The sequence below is a fragment of the Poecilia mexicana genome, unplaced genomic scaffold (genome assembly GCF_051168715.1).
Source record: "Poecilia mexicana isolate PSO_F unplaced genomic scaffold, ASM5116871v1 scaffold_16, whole genome shotgun sequence".
Taxonomy (NCBI): domain Eukaryota; kingdom Metazoa; phylum Chordata; class Actinopteri; order Cyprinodontiformes; family Poeciliidae; genus Poecilia; species Poecilia mexicana.
Window position 1 is genome coordinate 26,313,205 of NW_028263385.1, and position 23,923 is coordinate 26,337,127.

Sequence of the window (23,923 nt, forward strand, 5' to 3'; positions counted from 1 at the left end):
GTGGAATGAAATCTCGTGACGCGAAATAATGAACCAATATTTCTTGTCATTTAGTTTCTGGTGAACTAAATGCGACCTAATTGTGAGCCTTTACATCGACACCTGGACACACACCTGTTGTTGTTATAAGAAAGGAAGTAGTTATTGTGTGTGTGAGCGACACTCTGCTCTCAAACTGCTTGTTGAGCTAATCGACAGCTCTGTGAGGATATCATGACTGTATATTTACAAAACTAAGGGGCTATTTTACGGTTTTTAACGAGTCTACCTCTAAAATATTTAGACAGATTTAACATGAATTTGAGGTTTCCGGCCATCTCACTGTCATCAATCTAATAATGTGTCATCTTGTGTGCTGAGCGCTTCAAGTCCCTACAAGTATTTCAGCAGCAAGCGAGAATTGTTGACAGTGTAGTGACACTGTAGAATGGCTACCAGAAAGTAAAGGTATCTCTAAAATGGTAAGTTTATGAAGTTATGTGGTCAAGTAATACAGGTTCTGCAGCTTACAGTTGTGCACATTTGGAAAACATCTATTAGTTTTGAAATGTGATTGCTTTACTAACATGAATAGATTTGTTTATTGTAGCATAAAAGTGTAAATTAAAAAACTGAATAATGCTAAATATCTGCTAACTTCTTATAGGAAAATTGTGAAAAGATATGATGAACAAAGTCTGGAGTCTTTGTTTCAGTCTTTTCATGTGTCAAAAACCGAATAAGACGAATCTACGTGTCGAAACCACCGCTCCTCCTTTAGGATTAAAAATTCATGGGATTTATCGAATTGGCCAGAGAATCCCAAAATATACGCAATTTGATAAAGCGGGGATTAAAGTGTCATTGTGCATGTCAATGAAGGGTGGTGGCGACGTGGCTGTATCACATTGACTCTTGCGTATTAATACTCAGTGTCCTATTGGACCATCAGCTGATTGTTTGGAATGTAAATGATGCTGCTGATGGCTCCAGTGACTGATGGCTTAAATTCCAATTAATCAATTGCTTCATCAGTTTCCCTAATTCAGATCAAATATCTCCTGAGTGCACACTCCTCTTTCACTGGTATTAGAGGAAATAAATGCTCTGGAAGTAATTTTCATCAATCTCGTGTACATGCCAATATCCCTCAGAAACACAGTCCAGGTTGAGGACTTAATGTCTTAAGTGTGTGTGTGCGTGTGTGTGTGTGTGTGTGTGTGTGCATGTGCGTGTGTGTGCGTGTGCGTGTGTGTGTATGTAGGAGAGAGTCTTGCATATTAGCAAGAAACTGGAAGGTAAAAAACAAGGATATATATCTGGAAACTTTGACTCTGGATTTAATTTATTGCCCTTTTTTGGGGGTCTAATTTTAATTTTGACAGTTAATTTACACATTGAGTGAATTTAGTTTATGCTTTGTTTCATCACAATCATGTTGAAATAGAGCCTTGACTGTCAAAACAAGTCTTGCTGTTAAGTAAGGAAACCAAGTAGTGGAGTCAGAAGAATGTGAAAGGAATCGCATGTCTACAAAATTATTCAAAGTATTCGTACTCCCTGAATTCTTTTATTGCATTTTATAAAGTTACAGGCAGCAACAGTGTCCATGTATTTCACTGGAAGTTTCTGTGACAAAACAAAACAAACGAATTATGAAGCAGGTTTACGTTATAAAAAAAATACCCCAGGCTTTCAGCATTGAACACTGTTCAATTCATCATCTGGAAATGGAAAGAATAAGGCAGAACAACAAACCTCCTCAGATAACGCCACCTAAAGTGACAGATCAGGTAAAGGTGAGCGTTATTCAGAGAAGCATCTGAGAGACCCTTGGTAACGGAGATCCACAGCTCAAGTTGGAGGGTCTGTCAACATGTCAGACATGGACTCCACAATTCTGGCCAACAAAAAAGGTAATCAATGAAAGAAAGCCTTCATCCCAAAATTAAACTTTCAGACTGATAGCAATATAAATTAGCAATTTATATAGTTAGATATATAAATTATCTATCTATCATCTAGCTAGACATCTATCTAGCTATTTATATTACCAAATAGCTAGCTAGTTAGCAGTAGAAAGGCTTGCTAGCCTGCTAGCCTGCTAGATAGATAGATAGATAGATAGATAGATAGATAGATAGATAGATAGATAGATAGATAGATAGATAGATAGATAGATAGATAGATAGATAGATAGATAGATAGATAGATAGATAGATAGATAGATAGAGTTGAAACCAGATATTTATGTACATTGCATAAAAAAAAATATGTCTTCACCCATGTCATACAGTTTAAAAGATAATTATCTCTTATACTGACCAAATTTATAATTTCTGAAGTCAAAGAAAGTTACAAGGTTACTTTCTGGCATTTATCAAATACAAATAATTTAGATAATTCTGTCTAAACTAAAACAAGAAAAGTTTGGTCAGACTTAACTTCAGACAATGAGAAAAAAAAAGTGTACTTGTCTTTTAATTTAGTGTATGTAAATATCTGGTTTAAACGACAGACAGACAGATATGCTAAAAAAATTTAAAATCATCAGTTCATCATTACCTTTCACTTTACATGAAATCCTAAGGAAATACATTCAAGCTTGTAACTGTGATGTGACAAAAATGTGAAAACAGAGGTGTGAATACTTTCACAGCGTACTATTTACTATGCCCAAAAGCTGCCACAGAGGGCCCCGCTGCATGACAAGCCTTGTCATTTAAATCAACTATTCATAAGATGGCTGTAATGGGATATTGACTGACAGATTTAATAATTCAGTTATGCTGAGGCTTAACTGGTATTTATTAGTGCCTAATGGTCGCCGTTGTAAAAAATTCATTGAAGGCTATGCTGGAGTGAGAAGACACACATAATCTTGCCTACTTCATTTACTTTAGTTCAACCCCTTCAATTTGAGCGCATCTTCTAAAGAATCCTCGGCCGTTTGAGCACGCAGAAGGAAAGGTACTGTAATTTGATTTATGAATTTGATCCCACCCACACTCCAATCTAATTCATCAATGTTTCAGAAGGAGCAATTACGCATTGTGCTGCAGCTCCTCATAGATTCATTATCCATCCAGACTATATTTGCGGAGGGAGCATGATAACTTTTGCCGAGAAGAGCCACGACGGCCACAATTATGTCTTTCTTTTGAAATTTAATTTCCATTTTTGAATAACGGCTTTTAAGAAAAGCGAACGACGCATCCAAACTTCAAGCTTTGCAGCTCCGCTACAAGCTTAATCGTGTTTCTTTTTTTTTCTTTCTTTCTTTTTTATACACCCTTTGGTTAGTGCTAACAGCAAATATATCATTTGGCAATCTAAAAGCCTTGTTTGTTGTGTTCTCCGCCTGCCGGAGTGTGAGCTGTAGTGAGCGTGCATCCATTTCACGCAGTTTTAATTTCAGCATGGTGGAATAATGACCACCCAAGTGTTTTTTTTTTCCAATCTAATTAAATATAAAGCTGCATAATAAATTCCTCGAAAGCAAAATACAAACATTTTCGCAGGAAGGCTGTTATTCATTTGGCTGATGGCTTTCCATTTACTAGTGAATCCTTCTGTGTTTACTTGGTCACTTCTAAGTTCTTAATTGTAGGGGGAGAAGGCAGACCTTTAAGGACTAGGAAACAAAATAAAGATGAAATGTCGCAGAAAACAAAAACACTGTTTTTGTTTTCTGCTACATGGTGTGAATTATCCGAGCGCGAGCGGGTAGGCCGAGGAGAAGTAGCCATCGGAGTGCTGAGAACAAGCGGTGATGCATGCACCCAGTATCCCCCCTCCACCCTCTCACCGCAGCCACCTCCACCGCCCCTCGACAAATGCTCAGCGGTCGTGAACTACATCGATCCTGGGTATAATTCTCTATGAAATTGATGGATGAGGGCAGCCATTGACAGAAAGGGTAAAGACCACTTTGAGATGTCCCCTGTGAATAAGTATGATGGAAAATAGATTGTTGAAGAAGATTTATGTTTGTTCTCCGCTGCCACAAGAGGGGGCCACCCCCCCCCCTAACTCCCACCGCCTTCCACCCCGGTGTACCCAGCCTTGCTCTGACCAATCAAACATGTCATTGTGGTCAGATTAAACTCCCTGGCGCTATTCAGCTGCCAACTCTTTGGCAATTAGCTGATTCTCAAGATGCATTAAACAAAACCCACGCTCTATCTTTGTGATGGTGAGATATGATGCTGAGGTTCATCATCATCAGAAAACTGAATAGAAAATAAACACACAACGTCAATTAATATTTGGCTAAAAGTCCCTTTAGCATGTCGCACCTCAACCAGTGGCTTAGTAGCCATCAAAAAGTTTCTGGCACAATTCAGGTTAAAACATTTAAAACTTCTGGGCAGAATTGGCAGAGTTATCAATTGAGTCTGGATTTTGCCTTTCCACACTCTTAATCTGCCTTTTCACTCTTTCCAAATCTGGCTTTGATATGATCTAGGGATCTTTGTCCTGTTGGACAAAAACATTGTCTCTCTAAGTATCAACAATCTAGTGAGTAATTGTTGAAGCATTAGCAGGTTGTCCTCTTTCTTTCACAGTTTGTGCCACAGACAGAAAAAACAGACACTTAGCATGATGCTGCCTCACCTAACAACTGTACTCCGCCAAGCATTTTTCCTTTCGTTTGACTTCTCTGGACATAAACCTTTCAGCACAAGGCCTTTTGCTTGTCTGTGTGTGAAACTACAAATCCCTGTTGACTTTTAAAGGTGCTGATTTAGAACAAGGTCCCCTTATTTTATTTTATAGCATCATCTCAGTGGTTGAAGTAGCTATATTTCCTTCACTGTGGACACTGGTGTTCCAGAAGCTTCCAGTTGATGATAAGTTTTGGTGTCTGAGTGATTCCTAAACATTTTAACCAAATCCCCTTCATCAGAGGTGACATTTTGGGTCAAACTAGAGACATTTGGGTGTTCCAACCAGACAACGATCCCAAATCAACATCGAAACTGGTTTTGGAACAAATAACATGAAGCTTCTGGTGTGGTCCTCCTATGGAAACTTTATAGACTTAAAGTCTAGGTCTGGACTAGCACATCAGTCTGTTTGAATGGAGTGTCAAAGCCAGGACTTGTTGATGGCAAATATTTGTTGTGGCGTACGAATACATAGTTCATGCTAGATGTATAATTTACAACCTGTGTGGATTATAGAGAACCAAAATTAAATTCAGATGGATACGTCCAACATCAGTCCATCCAAGAAACAAATTGCTCAAAAATGTGATCAGAATATGAAGAATTACTCCAAAAAGTGTAGGATTTCTTTTGTATTTATTTTTAATTTTCTTTTTGTAAAAATAAATATTTTTGTTCATCTGAGGCCTTACAACAGATGTCAAACATCATCTCAAAGCAGCTGCAGCATCTCGGTTTACTTGGACTATTTTTGTTGTTGTTTTCTTCAACTCCGATCAAGATCGCAGCTGTATGGCTTGAACATACTCTCAACTTCCACACAAGACAGGCATTTTGTACTTCTTGGTCATTTTATGTGTTTTCCTGCCCAGGCTGCATTTCTCTGAGCTCTTCAGGCATTCAGCCGCTGCTCTCAGTGAATGCGTGTACAGTATGTCTAGCTCCTGTCCTTGCTCCTCTGTGGTGTAGTATTGTTCGACTGCCAGCAGTGTAATCAGATAATACCACAGAGAGGTCAAAAGCACTGCAAGCTTTAGCTTCAGATTTCTGTCACCTTTAAAAAAAAACTACCAAAAGAATCATGTTCAATGAGATCTGTATTCCTCGGCTGGTATATTTGTTTGCACTTTGGAAATTGTTTTGCAGCTTAAAAAAAAAAAAGTTTTCCATTGTGTTTTCAGATAAACTGTAATAAGGCTACGTTATGAACAAGTTCCTGCCAGCTTAATTGCAATTCCATCAGCCTTAACTGTAGTTTCATTTTGCTTTAATTGGCAATTACTGTCATGCTACTAAACTAAATTAAAATGATGGCGATTAGAAGATACAATTCATTGTTTGTATTTAGCTCAAAGCTCTACTTTGTTCAAGTATATTGACAAATTGTTTGTATCTTTTCTTTTTGTTTCACTCTTCAAATAAAAAAAAATATATATATATACTCTGTGAATCAGCTGTACTCAAACAAAAATGCATGGGAAGTTAAATATCTTGGTAACAATATTAAGAAAAAGTTATTTCAATAATAAAGCCTCAAATGTAGATCAGAAAAATGTTTCATGAAGGAGTTTGGCTGTTCTGGGTGTTTGCAGTGTTCACCTTCCTCTACTCACTGCATTTGGTCACTTCTGGTCACATTTGATCAGTGCTCTGTTATCCGAATGTGTGAGAATGAATGATGATGGTAGTGCAGGAATTCAATATAGAGACACCATAAACAAGTGCTCTTAAAGGGACAGTATTATGTGTTTGTCAGGCACATAATGTGATCTTATAGTTTAGTCAAAAACAATGTTACCTTCAGTTGATATAAGAATGTTATACATATCAAATATGGCTTTAAGAACGTTTACTTCCTGGTTTAACACCTTGAAATTGGGCCACTGTTTCTTTAAAAACTCCTGCGCTTCCTGAAACTCCACCTACTGAAAATAATCACAACAGTTGTGCTATATTAACCTTATAGCAGCAACGCATTGAAAAGTACCTCGTATAATGAGCTCAGCAGATGGGCAGTTCCACCAGGTGTTTGCTAATTGCTGCTAGCTAGTCTGAAGGGGCTGAGTGGGGGAGTCGCTCTGTGAGGCAGAAGGTCGGTAGCCAGGAAACTGCAGCTCTGAGGAGGAGGTGCGCCTCAAAGGCGGGGCTAGGTCCAACCAGGCGCTTTGCACAGTTGAATGGTTGCCATGGAGATTTAAAGGATTTCTTAAACACGCACGAAAGAATCAAGGCAACACTCCAGGTATGTTTTTGATAAGGGGATAACATTATAATTAATTTCAAGATAAAAAATAAAAGAAAGAAAAAAGTCGATTCTACATGATACTGCCCCTTTAATAAACATGAATACCGCAGTTATTTATATCCGTATCCCTAATCTCGTAACTATGTATTGTAAATTAAATCCCAGTGAAAGGCATTGAGGTTCGTGGTTGTAATATCACAAACTGTGAAAACGTTGTAACACTTTTGGCAAGGCGCTGTATGTTCAAATTGTAATCAGGAGGTCAAAGCGGACGGCTAACACAAGCCTGATGTCCCTGTTGAGCCGTGATCAGCTACTTGTGTGGGCCCTCCGCTGAAGCGTCTTCCCATGATGCTCTGCTGGCGGGGGTGCTCCCCCTGTGCAGCGCTTTATTTACACGACTGTCTTATGAAAACATCACCTCTGGCTTCCCAGAGGGTTGAAGCAGGACACGACTAGTATCAATTAGGCCGAGGAAAAAAAATAAGATAAAAAATAAAAAGTTTGCTTTTTCAGTTTATACTCAGAATTCAAGACCTAGATGGGCTTCGCTTTCATCAGCCAGCCAGAGGGCAACAAGGCCTCTGCCCTTCTTATGTTTGATCTGGCTGCTGTCTCTCTGAATATTATTTGCTGTTAGCAAAATAAAAAAATAAAAAAAAACTTTCAGCTCCTCCTTTTTGTTTTAAGCCAGCAGTGAACCTGCCTTCCTCCTGGCACACAGCAGAAGGACCTTGAGTGATCAAACATCAAACATATCGACAGAAAATTGACCCTGTCAAACACACACAAATTCATTTCCATAATGCTTGACCTGTAATTACTGATGAGGTCAGATGGATGTTGACAGGGTTGTGTATTTGGATGACCTCGACCAGTAATCCAGTGTTCTGCAAATTAGTGCTTGCATAGGAATCAATGTTTGATTTCTTGTTCAAGATGTGCTGTTTGATCAGTTTCCAAAGGGCTGGAACTGGATCGACACAAATACCGTAAGCTAATGACGGCACTTAGCGTATTGTTTCTGAAATCTTGTCTTGGATTTTTTTTTTTTTTTTTTGTTCATGTGGCATGTTTTTTTTTTGTTTGCATCTCTGAAACTTGTCTATATTTCTTGAGATTATCTGTGATCATATTTGGTCTCTATTAGAGAGTTGAGGGGAAATAATGTTTAAAACATTGCTCAGAATTAGAAATCTGGGATGTAAGAAGCTCCTTTCACTGATAAGGAGTTGTTTTTTTTCTTTATCAATGTGGAGGAACGTCCCATTTGGGTTTTTTTTTCCAGAACCGATTTGCACATCACATATTTAAGGTTAGACAACTGGATTTCAATTGCATTTAAGTTGAGACTTTGAGTAGGACACTCTAAATCTTAATGCTTTTTAATTTATTCAGATCAGGACTTGCTGTTGTGGGCTTTGTATTGTGATTCTGCTGAGCTTAAGGTCATGAACTGATGATATCATCATGTTTGACTGTCGTTTCACAAATCCTGTTATTTTTCTACCTTCCTAAAAATAATATCTTTTATTGTCAGAGGGCTTTAGAAGATTTTTTTAGCCTTTTATTTTTTCTGTTTTTGCAATTCCATACAAGTTCTATGTTAGTGGTTACTTTATACTAGAGATATGAACAGTAATCAAATCTAGTTGTGGCTAGTTAAAATTAAACTCACATTTGAAATAAAGTATATAAAATGAAATGAGGGCCAAATAGTTTAGATAATAAGTGTTTTTTGGTTTGCTTTTTTTCTTAGCTTATCTTTGTCTAATATGAAAATGAATTTGATGATCTGAAACATTAAAGAGTGGCAAATGAGGTAAAACAGAAGAAATCTGTGAAATCAGTGAGTAGTTCTTCTTCCCACCACCTGTAGCTGTTTAAAATGTATTTTATTTCTTATACAGAGGAAATGAAATGCAGTAACAACAAAAAGAACTGGAATATTTTTATATTTTGGTGTGGTTTGCTATTTAAATATTCCAAATGTCAAAAATATGTCAATGGTACAACAGGAAAAACAGTTATTATACCCCAATATACAGAAAAAAAAAAAATCCACCTTTGTTAGCCACAACTCTAATTAAAAGTCTACATTTAAACAATTATTTTTACTTAAACTATTTTCAAAGAAAACCCATCATTATAAAGAATCTTTGAGAAATACGTTGAGTGCTTTAGCCAAACGTTTTAAATTTCATGTGAAATAATTTCACCAGCTGGACATCCTCGTTGAAAACCTCAGTGGCGAAAGAAAAAAAAAAAAAAAAGCTGTCACACACACAAACACACACATCATCCTTTGAAAGGTGCAACCAGAGCCCTCTTCGACACCAGCACTGTCCCTCCGTGTCCCTCTTCGACACCACCAAGATGTGTGTCGCAGAGTTTGTTGTCTTCCAAAAGCACTTAATGTGATCAGAGAATTAAAATTTCAGCGAGCCATTAAATGATAGCTGGGGCCAAAGGGCCCGCAACGCCGAGCTAGGGTTTCCTGCGGCGCTGCAGTCATATCTCTGGCATCCCCGCGTCCCGCTCATTTTGTTTCAAGCTGAATACATTACGGCCATACTGAATGTCCTGCCCACGTCCAAGAGCTGTGAGGTCACTGGGATTTTCTGTAACTGGAGTCAGACTAAATCGTACTGACGCTTAATAAAACAGTGCGGAACTCTTTATATCTATTGTTTATCCTCTCTAGCTCTCACTGGATGAAACAGACCTGCTAAACTAAACTGACTCTTTTAATTCACCTAATTGTCATGACAAAGTCGCACATTTTTGTGTAGCATACTGTTGGGATTTTTGTGTGGGATAAAAAAAGTCATTTGTAAAATGTTTTACACAAAAATCTGGAAAGTGCGTCACGCATTTCTTTATTTGGCCGTTTTACTTTGAAACAAAATTCAAGCTTCAGTCAATCGGGTTTATTTGTATAGCACATTTCAGCAACAAGGAAGTTCAAAGTTTTATTTATTTTGAATTTATCCTTTATTATAACCAGGAAATTTCAATTGAGATAAAAAAATATCTTTGTCAAATGAGTCTTGGCCATAAAGCAGTAAAAAATTACAAAGTACAGCGGTTCTGTGAAGGTATCAAAGATTAATTAGAGAGTATTGGAACGGCATAATGAAGACCTCAAAACAAGAAACAAAAAAGAAGCTGACAGGTCGGAGTTAGAAAATAGTCTTCCCAACACAATTGTGAACACAAACACAATCAATCAGCAAGAAGCCCATGGTATCTCTGGAGGAGACGCAGAGATCCACAGCTCAGGTGGCGGCGTTGACAGGACACACGACAGTGTGGCGAGAAGAAAGTCATTGTTGAAAGAAACACCGATGTATTTCTGCAGCAGGGTCAGCGAAGCTGGTCAGGTTTAGTGGAAAAATGGAGGCAGCTAAACACAGAGCAGCTTCTGTAAGTCACTGGCACAAAGCCTCCCCTTGAACAGGGGTCTCCAACTGGTGGCTCCAGAGCCACATGTGGCTCTGTGGCCCCCCCACTGTGGCTCTTACAAAGCCAAAACAGAAATAAGAAATACAATAGAAAGAGATTTTAGGAGCTTTTCTTTATGTTCCTATGCAAATTAAGTTTTTAATGTCTACAATAGACTAATAATGATGTGAATTATTTACAGAAAAAAAATCACCTCGTTATACATGTTTTTGAGGGTGTAACAAAGGATTCATCTTGTTTTAAAATCTAAAAAAAGAAATACATTTTAGTTACATTTTTTGCTTTCATTGTAAGTAATTTTACGTAGTATGTGGTTAGAAAATTGTGTTTTGCAATATGGTGAAATGTGACAAAATATTCAATAAAGGGTAATTAAAGTCTTTTTTGTAAGTCTGAAGGATAGGGGGGAAAATTTAGTCACATGAATAAGAAGATATTAGTAAGCAAATATATATATATTTTTTAAATCCCCCATCCCAGTGACGACTCCAAAAATTGTGCAAAAAAGCAACCACAGAAGAAGAAGTCCCAGCGTATATCAGCTGCTTATTTAGCCAAGACCCTTTTTTATTTTGGTTTTGGTTTTAGAGTATCATTTTGGTGCTCAAGTGAGCGAAACATTTCTCAGTCACACGAGAATTAGAGGAACATATTAAAATAGCATGTCAAATATAATAAGGGATTAGTGTTTAGATTTGTCTCTTTTTTTTGTAATGGTGATATTTAGTATATTCAGGATCGTTTAGTTTGTCCAGGTCCGGTAATCCTGAGCGGTGGGGTCTGAGTGCTTTGGAGCGCGGCCAACGCGCGCGTTCAGCGACGACATATCGGTGTCAGGAGCACTTTGGGCACGTGTGTCTGTCTGTGTCACCATTTTCTCCTGGCGGTGTGAAGCGCGCACGCGTTTGTAAATTTGTGTCAGTGTGTCGGTATCTGTGTGTCCGGGCTGTAGATGCTTTGTCTCGTTAATGAGAGGCGTTCGGGGGCCTCGGCGAGGGCCAGCTGTGCAAGATAATCTTCTCCTGTTTTGCTATGAAAGCTCTTCTGAACGTAACCGAAGAAACTCACTCAAATGGCGGAGGGCTCGGTTGAATAATTCAGCGTTTACAATCAATTTCGCTCACCTCCCCAGCCCCCCGCCTCATCTCGACACCTCCCCGGACCACAGGGCCTGCAGGCTCATCATGGGAATGTTGACAATTCCCCGTACAATGCATTCTCTGGCCCCCATGGCAACCCGAGAAGCTGTGGGAGCATGGGTATTTGTGTGAGTTTGCATCTTAGTGTGTTGAATTATTAAGTCCCTCAAATGCTGTTTTATTGCCGCGAGTGTCAGGTTGTTGACTTTTTTTTTGTCTTTTCTTTTTTTTTTTTTTCTTTTGTCTCGTTGGAGACACATTTAAGCTCTTTGTTTTCTTGAAGCTGAACATACAATGAAAATAGTTTGAGCCAAGCCAACTGTGCACTGTAATTATTTGAAACCGAAGCACAGCACAGTGATGTACTCAGAAAAAAGAAGAAAAAAAAACTGAATTCTTTTACTTTACAGCTACTTCAAACTGAGATGTTTTGTGATAAAATATAAATGTAGATAAAAACAAGAAAAAAACAACAGAATTAAAAATATGACAAGTGAGTGGACAGTGCGTTATCACTTCTTTGAGGTAAACTTAGGAATGTAAAACCTTTGCTGCAGCAGGATCAGGTTGCCCCATCCAGCAGGTGAAGTCCAGTGAGATTAATGTGAGAATCCCATGTTACAAAGTAGCCGCCTTTTCAAGTTAGACAAAGGGAAACAGTGACCAAAGCCTTTTAATTTACCCATTTCCTGATTAATCAGTGAATTTGAAGCTATAAACAAAACAATAATAATACTGCTTAGATTAATCATCTCAATAAAGAGAGACTCTGTTATATTTCAGGGCACTGATGTTACATAACTTTTACTTTTGTCAATCTTGTTTGGTTTAACTATCTGGAGAGCAGGACGCCATAAACATGCAACGCTCACGCTAACAAGCAGTTTCAAACGGGCTAATTTTGTCGATGATGTCACACTGTTTATCTTTCCACATGTGGTGGCTTGTCTAAAAATAGTTTTCTTAATTTGGTCTTAAGAAAGCACATTTTTCTGTAAGGCATCTATATGTGTTGCTGATGATGCTCCTGCGTAGTGCATGTGTGTTGAAGTGAATGTTTTTAGAACGTGCAGTGTGCTACTCTCTCAGGATTAGCTAGGTGAGTTATGCTGCTCGCAAAGTCTGTGAGCGTTGTCAATTGGTCAAATAAATATTACCGGGTCGAATCAAAAAATAGCTCAAACTGCCTTTAGTTAGAGCAATTTGAAGCGTTTTAGGGTATTACCGTCTTGTGAACGGAGGCCAACAGCAAAGGAAGATGGCTTCCACATGTCTAACTAAGTCTCACTTAAATATTTTAAGTTAGAATTTGATTTGTTGTTTTTTTTTTTTTTTTTTCAAAACCTCTTGGATTTCCACAATGATTTTCCATGCAGGAAATGTGCGTGCGCTCCCGAAAAGTGCTCTGGTTGGTAATTATAGGGAATAAACAAGGACCATTGAGGAAACTGGAGCAGTTGTTTGTGAGCATAAAGTTTAGCAGGTAATTTTTTTTTCTTTTCAGCAGCATTGACGTTTTGTTTCTTTTGTAAGTAAGTCAGAGCGTCTGTTGGTGTTCACAGATTGTAGAAAATAATGCTCTCTCCAGACAAACCTCTTGCACGTTTAAAAACCACCAAGATTAAGTTCACCTCAGACACTTTGAGTGCTGCTGGAATAAACAACAATATTCTAACGAGCAAAACACGGTATGATTATATGGAGAAAAGTGAGGCATGCACAACCACTACAGGGTTGTGCATGCGGGCTATCCTGGTCTTGGTCAAAACTGGAGCAGAAATTGCAACATTTATGTGGATACTATCAGAATATTACAACTTGGAATTATGGTTTTGTTAGAGTTGGTATTTTGTTGTGACTTACAGGCAGAACGAGTGCTTTTCAATTTCTTCATGAGGTGCTGGTTTGCTAGGTCTTTGATACTTTAATATCACAATTTTTGTTTTGCGTAGCCATTGTGTTTTGTATCAATTCCAAAGGTAATGCTGTCGCTTTTACAACTTTCAGATGAATCCTCTGCTGCCTTGAACTCAACTTTTTTCTTTCACACACTTTTAAGGCTTTCCATAGATGCAACGTAACATATTTTTACCTGAGTCTAACTTTGTTGTAATTGTGTAAACTCGACAATTTCAAAATAAAATTACAAATTTAGGTCATAAACATCAGTATGTAATTAAAAAAAAGTCTTTTGGTGACTTTTTCAAACGTAAATCTTCCTGAAATGTTTTGACGTATTTCAAACTGCTCTGACGTGCTGTTTGGCGACGCATACACAGTGCTGCGTACGGCTGAGAAATACACACACAAAAGCCCCATTTCCACTGCGTGCTGAGAGTGTGTGAGTCAGACAGGTGTCAACTTTCCTCAGGTATGATTCAGCTCTGAGGGGTGGAGGTGAGGGAGTCGCTATATTCTCCTGTACAATAAGCCGCAATATAATAGTCTCGTGGATTACTTCAATTGCAGGTGATAACAGACAGGCAGTGGAGCGGACAGGCCGATACAGGACACCCACTCCTGTGTGGGAAGCCGTATGAATTATTTCTTGTCTGCTTGCAGGACTGTGGGGGCTGGGGGCCCATGATGGGTATTGAAGGGAAGAGAAGGGGTGGGGGGAGCAGATCTGTCACTCAGTTTGACTTTACCGGTGCTGTAGTCAGAGCACAAAGCATTGGCAAGATTACTTAGAAAACGTCTAGCAGGAAATGAAATGTTTTCCCGGCTGGTTATGTTGCATTTACAGATCCCCCCCGCCTGACCCCCCCCCCCACACGATTTCAATATATTTGATGCCATCTTTTGGGCACACTCAAAGCTCGGACGCGTACCACCTGTCCGCTGTTGCCGGGGAAGTGTTGCCCGTTTATGTGTGTCACTCACAGAAACCTTATCGAGCCGGAGTCCAGAGAGCCGCCCGGTGCAACGCTGTATGCAGGATTCTTTGTCAATGGCGGAATCATGGGAGGAAGGTGATACTTGGTTTAAGCATGATTAAATTGACACCCCATAGAGTGTCTCAGATACGTTTTTGTGCTCTTGATACTTCGGCGGCTGCTTATTCAACGCTGTCTCGCGTTCAGTCTCACCTGTCATGCTGACATCATTGCATTGCAATTACAGTGAGTGAGAGGGAGAATGCATTAGGCCGGCGCTGTGGGAAGACGATCAAGGCCACGGGATCTCTTTGTCTCTTATCTTATTGCTGTCCTTTTTTTTCTTTCCCCTATGTCCTTCATGTCGAGGAACGCAACATTAATCCGATTTTTTGTTTTTGGAAATTGTTTTTTGTAGATTTAAAAAAAAAAAGAAATTTACCAAGAAGATACATTATCTTGTTGAGATGTTTTCACATTATATTAGAATAAAAACAAAGCTCCATTGGGGATTGCTTTGTTGTTCTCACATCTAATTCCGTAGCATTGTTTACGGGACCCTAAAATAAATCATACATTTTGTTAATAAAGTGAGAGTTCTCACTTTATGAAGCTTGGGATTAGAAGAAGAACTGTAGTTTTACTCAGTAAAGTGAAATTATGAGTTTTATTTCTCTGTTTGACATTATGCATGACAATATATACATGCTTACAGTTTGGCCTCCTTTTATAATATTGATATATTTTAAGGATTTTTAAGGAAAAAAAAAATCTCAAGATACTTTCATCAGATATTTACCGAGATCACAATGCAGAGTCTTGTAGATTTGGTATAAATAGGCAGAAATATGCTACGTAATTTCATACTTAGCCATCCAAAATGTGTTTGTAACTACAAAATGCAGAATATAATCAATATTATTGGTTTGTACATAGTCTTAGAAAGTCTGCTAAAGCAGGGTGTCCAAATAATTTGCAATTTGGGCCATATCAAGATCAAGGCTGTCTTTAAGGGGCCAGTTGTGGCAGAGTGCACTGATAAAACCCTTTAACAAACTGTTAAAATATGAATAAATTGCTGTTTCTACAATCAGTGAGCACTTCTTGAAACTGAATGGTGTTTCTCTGAGTAAAATCTTTAACTTGAAAGTAGCTGGTCATTATGACTTTCAGCTACATATAGTGCAACATGTGTTTTTGTTTTAAGGGATAACCTGGATTTTTAGTAAATGGGGTTCAATGTGGAGGGTTTGGGTAGTTAGTGTCATACTTGGAGTAATCTAACAGTGAAACAAAATCAGAGTACTGGTCTCCATGGAGAAAAACAGCTAATGATTTAACAAATGTGTTGAATCTTTAATATTTGAGCAGAACTATGTTGTTCTTGCTTATCACTGAAAATCATGTGTTTTCTTTCTCTTTCTTTCTTTTTCCTTACCTAATGTAAACATTTTAGATTCTTCCTGATCTCCTCTAAAAGGAGGTGGCTTAGCTTAATGCCGAGAAAATGCAGTGTCAGAAGGAAACACCTGTGTATTGTTAAAAGATCACAAACATATTCCTGTGTATTTCACTAAAACAGGTATAGAAATCAGAGATGGGGAATTTTTAAGTTCAGAACAAACCATCCAAAGTTACCACGTAGGTGTGACTGTGATTTGCCGTGTCCATTTCTGTTTGTCTAAAGTCAATGGTTCCCACCAACTGAGGGATGCATTTGTTTTTTTTTTTTACTCTAGCTGGACCAGAATTTGTTCTTTCTTTCACACTGTATGCGCATATTGTTAGGCTCACTGTGTTGTAAAACAATATTTGTCTCTATAGTCATCTCTGAACCTCCAGCGATTAAAAGAATAACTTCCTGAACATCTGCTCTCAAGATCAGAGCTCTGCGGGGCTATTTTGGTGTTTGTAGTTGCTTGAAGGTTTAGAGTTCATGCTCTGTGGCATATTTATTATTTACATAATTCAGATTCAGACTCTTATTTATTTTCATTTTCCTCTCGCAAACATTCCACATTTCAGTCCAGCCATGTGGTTTTCTTTCATTTTGACTGCTTGGGACCGTTTATAGTGACATTGATGTAAAAGACTTAGGACATTTAGTACAATAAGCGTACAGTAAAGTGCACGAGGGATTGAACAGCTTTGTTTTTGGCTGTCTCTGCTGGCCACATACAAAACTTTCCAAGAAAGCATTTTCATGCTCCGCATCTCTATTTGTGTATAAAATAAATTTTATTAACTTTTAGCTTCATGAGTTCATTATTTTAACTATAACTTTTTTGTTTTTCCCTAATAGGAAGGTATCCCTTTAAATGACCCAAATAGGTATATTAACCGCTGCTCTCAAACTTTGATTTACAGCACAGTCTGTGAAAACTAAACATCCTCCTCTCCTCCAGTCCATAATTCTATCAACAACACTTATTTCTAATTTACACAAACCCCAAAAACTAAACAAAAAAATCAGTAAACTAGACAGCAGTCTTAACAGGGGATAGTCTGAATAAAAGTCTTCCTCTATGTCCAACTTGTGAAGTCGGTGACGTTCTGACCAAATCTGTGATAGAAGGTGGAAGGAGAGAAATATTTTCAACAGGGTTTCATCAGCACTCCTGCATCATGGACGACGTTGAAAAAGCAAACATACTAATGTCGACTTTATGCAGAGAACACGTTGAAAAGAAGCGCCAAACTAAGTGACTGCTTAGTTTGTTGCAGAATCCTGGTCAGAATCATGAAAACGTATCGATTTTTATGTAGCATCATAAAAAAGTGCAACGGAAAACTAGAATGGTGAGCAGCTATCAACGGGTTCCAGGCCCCACCGAGCAGGTCCACCCCAAAAAACTATTATTACAACAAAAACATATAGAACCACCAGCCACAGCTTTCTCAGAAAGTAAGTTTGTCTCTTTATTCCACGGATAATGACTCAGTTCGTCATTATTTGTTTATGATTATGCTTCCCTTGGTGGAAACTTATTTCAGGTGGAAACATTTTCACTTGAAATGTGTTTTCTTTTTTCTAACAGCACAGTCTGTCAGTCAGCAGCTGTGACTGGCTTATTGTAGCATATTCCATTTATTCTTTGTGTTATTTAAAGTGCAAACATTGTGATCTGTTTCTGGTGTCAGACTGTTAATGGCTTAACTGAGGTTCTCCAGAATTGTCCAAGAATGCAAAAAAACTTAAATTGCGTTGCAAAAATATTATTTATAAAGAATAAGGCAGTGAAGATGCTTTTACAATCAACTTTCATCAAATGTCATCTCAAGGCACTTTTCAGCTAAGCTAAACTGTAAAAACCTACTGAAGTAAAATTTCAGATGCGCTTTAATCCATCAGCCCATTGTACGGTTGAATGAATTACTGTCTTCTCATCAGATAATTTACTAAGACTTTTATTTTGAAGAAAGAAAGGAAGTACTTCTTGAGTTGTGTTGACAAACCTGACTAATAAAGGCGATTCATCGGACGGGTCAACCACACTCTGTGATGAAAGCATTTTGGAAACATTTCAATATTGTTGGTCTGGCAGAACCCAACAAGTGGGAAGCATCTTTAAAGCCAATATTTATTGCTTCAAGTTTACCCTAAAATCTTTTCAATCATATATTATATTTCCCCAAAACTTCCATAAACTTTTCCATTCTGGTTTTTGTAATAGTTTAACAGCACATTAACAAGTTTGAGGTACCTTTTGGTCTTCTTAGATCAGATCTAGACTGGGAACTTGACCTCAAGTGCTTGAATTTTCATTAAAAGTGAGTTTTATTGTTGCCATTGATCACACTCTTCTCTGGTTTTCGACAACTTTAAAATCAAAAAAGTTTGGTGGGTTGCATGGGCAGGATGTTTCAGCCACGAGGTTGGAAACACGTTTAACTGCAAACATCAGAAAAGTCAGAAAATGGAGGCCGTTCCTTCCCTGCAGTCTGTCTGGTCTGAGTTCGGCCTGATGTCTGTGTTTGCACCCAGCGGGGCAGCCGGCGTGTCGCAGCAGAACCTCTGTGTGTGGCCTCGTTGTTTTGTCATCATTTCTTATGTGTTTAGACACTGTCCGCAACAATCCGGCCGTCTAAACGTGGAGGGAGCCGCACACGTGGCCCCGGTGTCCTCGGCTTTGTTTGGCCCGTAAACGTATGCAGACACGCAAATATGAATACACACTATGGTGTCCGAGCCGTAAAGATAGAATTGTTGTGGTAACATGCAGGGTGTGTGTGTGTGTGTGTGTGGATAAGAACACCCACATGCTACAGTCTCAGTGTCAGTTGCTGCCCTTTGAGTTGCAGTCATCATCGAGCAATTCAGAGCAACACCTGAGCTGTTTCCATATGATGCCCGTTTCAGCGATGGGTGGTAGTGGAGGGGAATGAGGGTAGAGATGGGGGGGGGGGTACTAGGACATGGATGGTTGTCTTGCTAATGGGACACTTAGACGTCTGGGCTTATGTCATTCAGTCCCAGCGAGCTGCATCCAATCGCCCCTCCACTGCAGGGACCCAGCTCCGCGACAATCGATCTGCGGCTAGGCCTCCACCCCGGCGGTCATGGCTCAGGCAACCGGAGCCGTCAGGGTCCTAAGGCATCCCTCTCTCACCGTCTACCCCAACACACATACTCACACACACGCACACACACACACACATCCCACTGCTTTCCGAAGCTCCTGGCCTGACCTTGATCCGCCTCTGGAGAAAGCAGTTGGAGAACTTTGCAGCCGCATTCTGGGAACTGAAAACACGGACGGAGGCGGAGCGGAGCTCAGGAAAGTTCTGTGAATGTTAAGCCAGAATCAAAATGATGCATTGGAAAGAGCTTGATTGATTGATTTATTTTAAGTTTTTTCTTTAAACCTTAAACCAGGGCATGCATTTATATTTATAGACCTAAAAGAAAAACATGCAACCATCTTTTAATTACCATTGAATCTCAACATATATCCAGCTGTTTTGTGAAGGCATAACTGGTTCATGAAAAAACTTCAGTGATTTTGAAAACAAGTGAACACGACCCTTTCACGTCAAGGATAGGTCTGTCGAGAAGTTTAAAGGACAATCAGACAATGAAAACAGAAGACGAAGGTGTTCTGGTCAGATGAGATCAAGATATCTCCAATACCTCTAATATCTGCTGGACAACTATCACTGAACACTCCATCCCCACAATGAAACACGGTGGTGGCGGTAACCCCAAGCTGTTAATGTGCTTTTCTTCTGCAGAAACAAAGACACTGGAGATGGATGGAGGTAAATACAGAGCGATCCGGAAGTAAAACTGGCTGGAAAAGACCTGAGACTGGGACAGAACCTTCCAGCAGGTCAGTGACTCTAAACATACAGGGAGTGGTTTATATCAAAGTTTATGGTTTATACATTTATGTGTTAGAGTGATCTAGTCAAAGGACAAAAATCCAACTCAGAATCCGATGCAAGACTGGAATTTGAAAGATTTGAAAACTGCTTATAGATTCTTGTCATCCAATATGACTGAGGCTTAGCTATTAAAAAAAAAAGAATGAAGAAAGTTTTCATGTTTTAGATCAAGACTAAAACATGAAAGGTGGTAGAATCATACTCCAGAAGACTGGTGGATATAATTGCAGTGAATGATAACTGGGGCTTTTGGTGGAGAAGTCTGTGCCACACCTGTCATATTTGTGTTAAAATGTTGGAAATTACACTGTAAAAAAAAAAAGTCTCTCATTTACAGTAAAATACCTGCAGCTGTGGTTGCACTGAATTTTACCGTAGAAATATGGATTTTAGTGTGTTTATTCGGTAAAATTCTGGCAACCACAGCTGCCGGTATTTTACCATAAATTAGATATATTTTTATAGCATATCTTGTATTCTGTCTACAATAGAAAATAAAAAAAGATGCTGAGGTTGTAACATAAGTAAATGTGAAAAGGTTAATTGGATGTGAAGGCCTTATGAAAGGCGCTGCATTTATAAGTTAGTATTTTGCACATTTATTACTTTTAATTGCATCTATAAAGAAAAGTGACAATAAATGTTATTCCAGTATATTCATTTAGACGTTTTTTTTTTGTTTTGTTTTGTTTTGCCTTTATCTCACAGGCGGCAGCAGAACAAAGAGTAAAGCAGTGTAGGTGATTAAGTTGACCATTTAGGGAATGTAAATCTATATCACTGATACTTTGACATGACTCATGTGTTCTCATGTTGCATGGCTCTATTGGCTGTGTTGAGTACAATATGCTGGGATGAGTGTCTTTTACCTCTTCGCGTTATTAACATCTAATATTGATGCTGGGTCTTCATAGCTGAGCTTAATTTGAGATGGTGGAGATGATAAGGAGCCTGGACTCTGGAGGAGAGGCTGTGTTTAACCAGCACTGTGTTCTCAGACGACATCAACCTTCTCCCAACATCTTCCACTTAAGGTGTGGGAACAGAGTGAGACCTGCTGAATGAGGCTTTAAAAGTAAGACAGTTGCAAAGTCAAAAATTAACAAGTTTGGACGAGATAGAATAGTCCAAATAGTTGGACTAGGACTCTGTTTTTTTTTCATAAAAGTTAGAAAACAACTAAGTTAGGTGTTCGCCATATTATTCATTTATTTTTCAAGGTCGTAGATCCAAATTAAATATTAAATTTGCAAGTTGAATATTTAGTTTACAAACTAAATATTTTTGGTAGAAAGCTAAATATTTAGCTCCACAATAAATATTTTAGTAGCAACTTTCAAACTAAAGATTTAGGTCAGAGCAAAGTATTTAGCTCCAAACTAAATTTAATTTGAAAGCTAAATATTTAGCTTGCTAATTAAATATTCAGTTTGGAACTGTGACATTTAATAATGAACGAATAACAAGGTGAATATATGTCTTTTATAAATCAACTCCCTTCTTTGTTCTCCAGGCTAAAAAAAACAAACAACAAATTATTGCTGATAATATTTGACTGTGTAACTTTACTTCGGCACCTGATGAAGCTCTGCAGCAACATGAGCTCTTAAAGTGGCAGGCAAATGTCCACAACCTAGACTCTACATCATGTGGATGAATATTTGAGCAGTTTATTGGTTTAAAAGTGTGTCGAATGATTGCAAAACAAACAGCTTCACTTATTTGCAAAAAAAAAAATAGAAAAAGGAAGCAAAAAAAAGCATCACCAGGTGCAATTTTTATAATTTGCACAAAGTCAACTGTTATGCACACTACTAAAATTTTGAAAAATAAGCTTTAGCAGGTTGCATGAATTTTGTACCCTTAACAAATTCTGCTATTGCTTTCATTGATGATATTTGTTTACAATTGTCTAAAGCTTTTTATAAAAATGTTTTTTTTTGTTTTTTTTTTTACATATTTGTTAAAACTCTCCCTATAGCCTGACAGCATAAAATGAGAATGATCATCTGTGAAAACAGACCCCTTCCTTTGGTCCTACTGCCACCTGCAGAAATGCACACTGGAAAAAAAGCACCAACTTTAAAAAAAAAAAAAAAAAAAAAAAAAAAAGAAAGGAATTTGTTACATGTAATTGAAATAAGTTTGTCAAACTCAATTTAGTTACATTTGTTTGATATGACAACTTAATAGACATAATATACTTACTTGAATAACCTTAATTTGATTTTAGCTCAATTTTCATTAAGTTGGATGCCCTGGTTCTTGTTTTTCTTCTGTTTTCAGTGCCCAGCTCGCAGTCAGAGTCAGGAGGAAATTCTTAGAAGTGTCAGTCACGCTGGTTATCTAGTGTGTAAAAACCCCTAAAGTTGTTTCCTGTATTATTTTCACATGATAGCAGAGCAGCTGAAGGATGTCTAAAACCCCCCCCCCCCAAAACCAGTGAATATGATTTTCAAGGCCGAGAGCGTACCTTAGCTTCTCACCAGCACTGTAAAAGCCTTCGCTAACGGCGAATGAAAAAAAAAAAAAAAACCCGAGCACTTCTCTAAATATTTACGGTGAGTAATTGAACCCTTTTAATTTGTTGCTCCACTGTCTCTACCCCTGTTTTTTTTTTTCCCCTCTCCCTCTCGTTCTCGTACACAAATGCAGCAGGCCGATACTTTGACATACAGGATGTGCATCTCTCAGTCTTCTACAATCCGACGGTTTGTTTTTGTCTACGTGCAACACTAAAAAAGCCATATTCGAAAGGCTGCGTCCGCAATCACGCTATCGCAATAATGACGTTGTTTATTCGAATCAAAACACGGACGGAGGGCGCGCGGAGCGCCTGGCGGGGCTTGTTTGCCGTTTGCTTGTGTTCTAATATCTACTTTTTGCCGAGCTGTGCTGACACGCTGTGTGTGGTCCACTTTGGTCCGGACTGTCGAAGCGGACGGCCACGGCGGTGGCGTTGTTGTCTTTTTGACTTCATCTTTCAACACCGGTCAGCGTTGCTTATAATAAAACCAGATTATGAAAACATTCTTGAGACCTGACATGCACTGACAAATTCAAATATCAACAAGAAGATATGACAAAAAAAAAAGGGCACCCAGAGTGATCTGCCACTGCTCGTGTAAACAGTTAATGAATTTCTGAGTTATTACGACTTTTTTTTTTTTTTTGTCTATATTTCATCATTTGATTCTTAGGTCTGCTCTGCAAACAGCTGGAATTCCCAGGAGTCGACCAGGATGGGTTTTCCAGGTTTGTCTTGTCTCAGAGTTTCCTCAAAACCATAAACTTATAAATATATATCTGGGCCTCCCTGTTGTTCCATTGCTCTTATTCTTTATTAAAGTTATTCATTTTGTTATGAATTCGCTGTTTATTCAATATTTTAATAATAACATCTTTAAAGATTTCTGCTTTGCTTTTGTGCCAGCTTCCTATCAGACAATCTGAAGAATAATTTTGACGTGTTTTGCCATTCAGACATGGTTAATTTAAAATTCTTTCCAGAATAATGAAGACATCCAAAACTCAAAATACCTATTAAAAAAAATAATTCTAGCAAACGAAAACTAATAAATGAGTGAGTGTGTAAGTAGCTGTAAACGGTAATGTTTGTCACTTGAGTAATCTTTATGGTTTCAGCAACTCGACCTGTCCAGAAAGTGAAATTTAGCCCCAGATTTCAGTGCCTTACGACAGTCTTTCAAACTCTCTTTCTTCTTTTTGAATCATGAACTTTGACCTTTCTTTAGACATATGTGAGGTGTGCAGCGCTTAGACATTGTTCCTTTGTACATTTGTGTCGTTGATGCACCTGTGGATAAATTTTGGTTGGCTGACCGCTCTGAGGAAATTTCAAGAGACTGTTTGATGTTTTCGTCATTCGGTGATAGTTTCTCTCAAACTCTCTCAAACTCCCTGAAGTAATGAATTAGAAATTAGAAATTCATCAGTTTGTGACTTTTTTTTTTTACCAGGAGACAATGTGTTTTTGTTTAACTCTTTTAGCCTGTCAGGTTGGTTCGATTAAAGAGATTTCTTGACTAAACTCACGTTTAGTCTCTCTTGGGCGAGACTAATAAAATTAAGCCAATGCAAATGTTACTCACAGTTAGTTCATGATTTCATCATTATGTTTTCACATGATGACAGGTTGGTCTG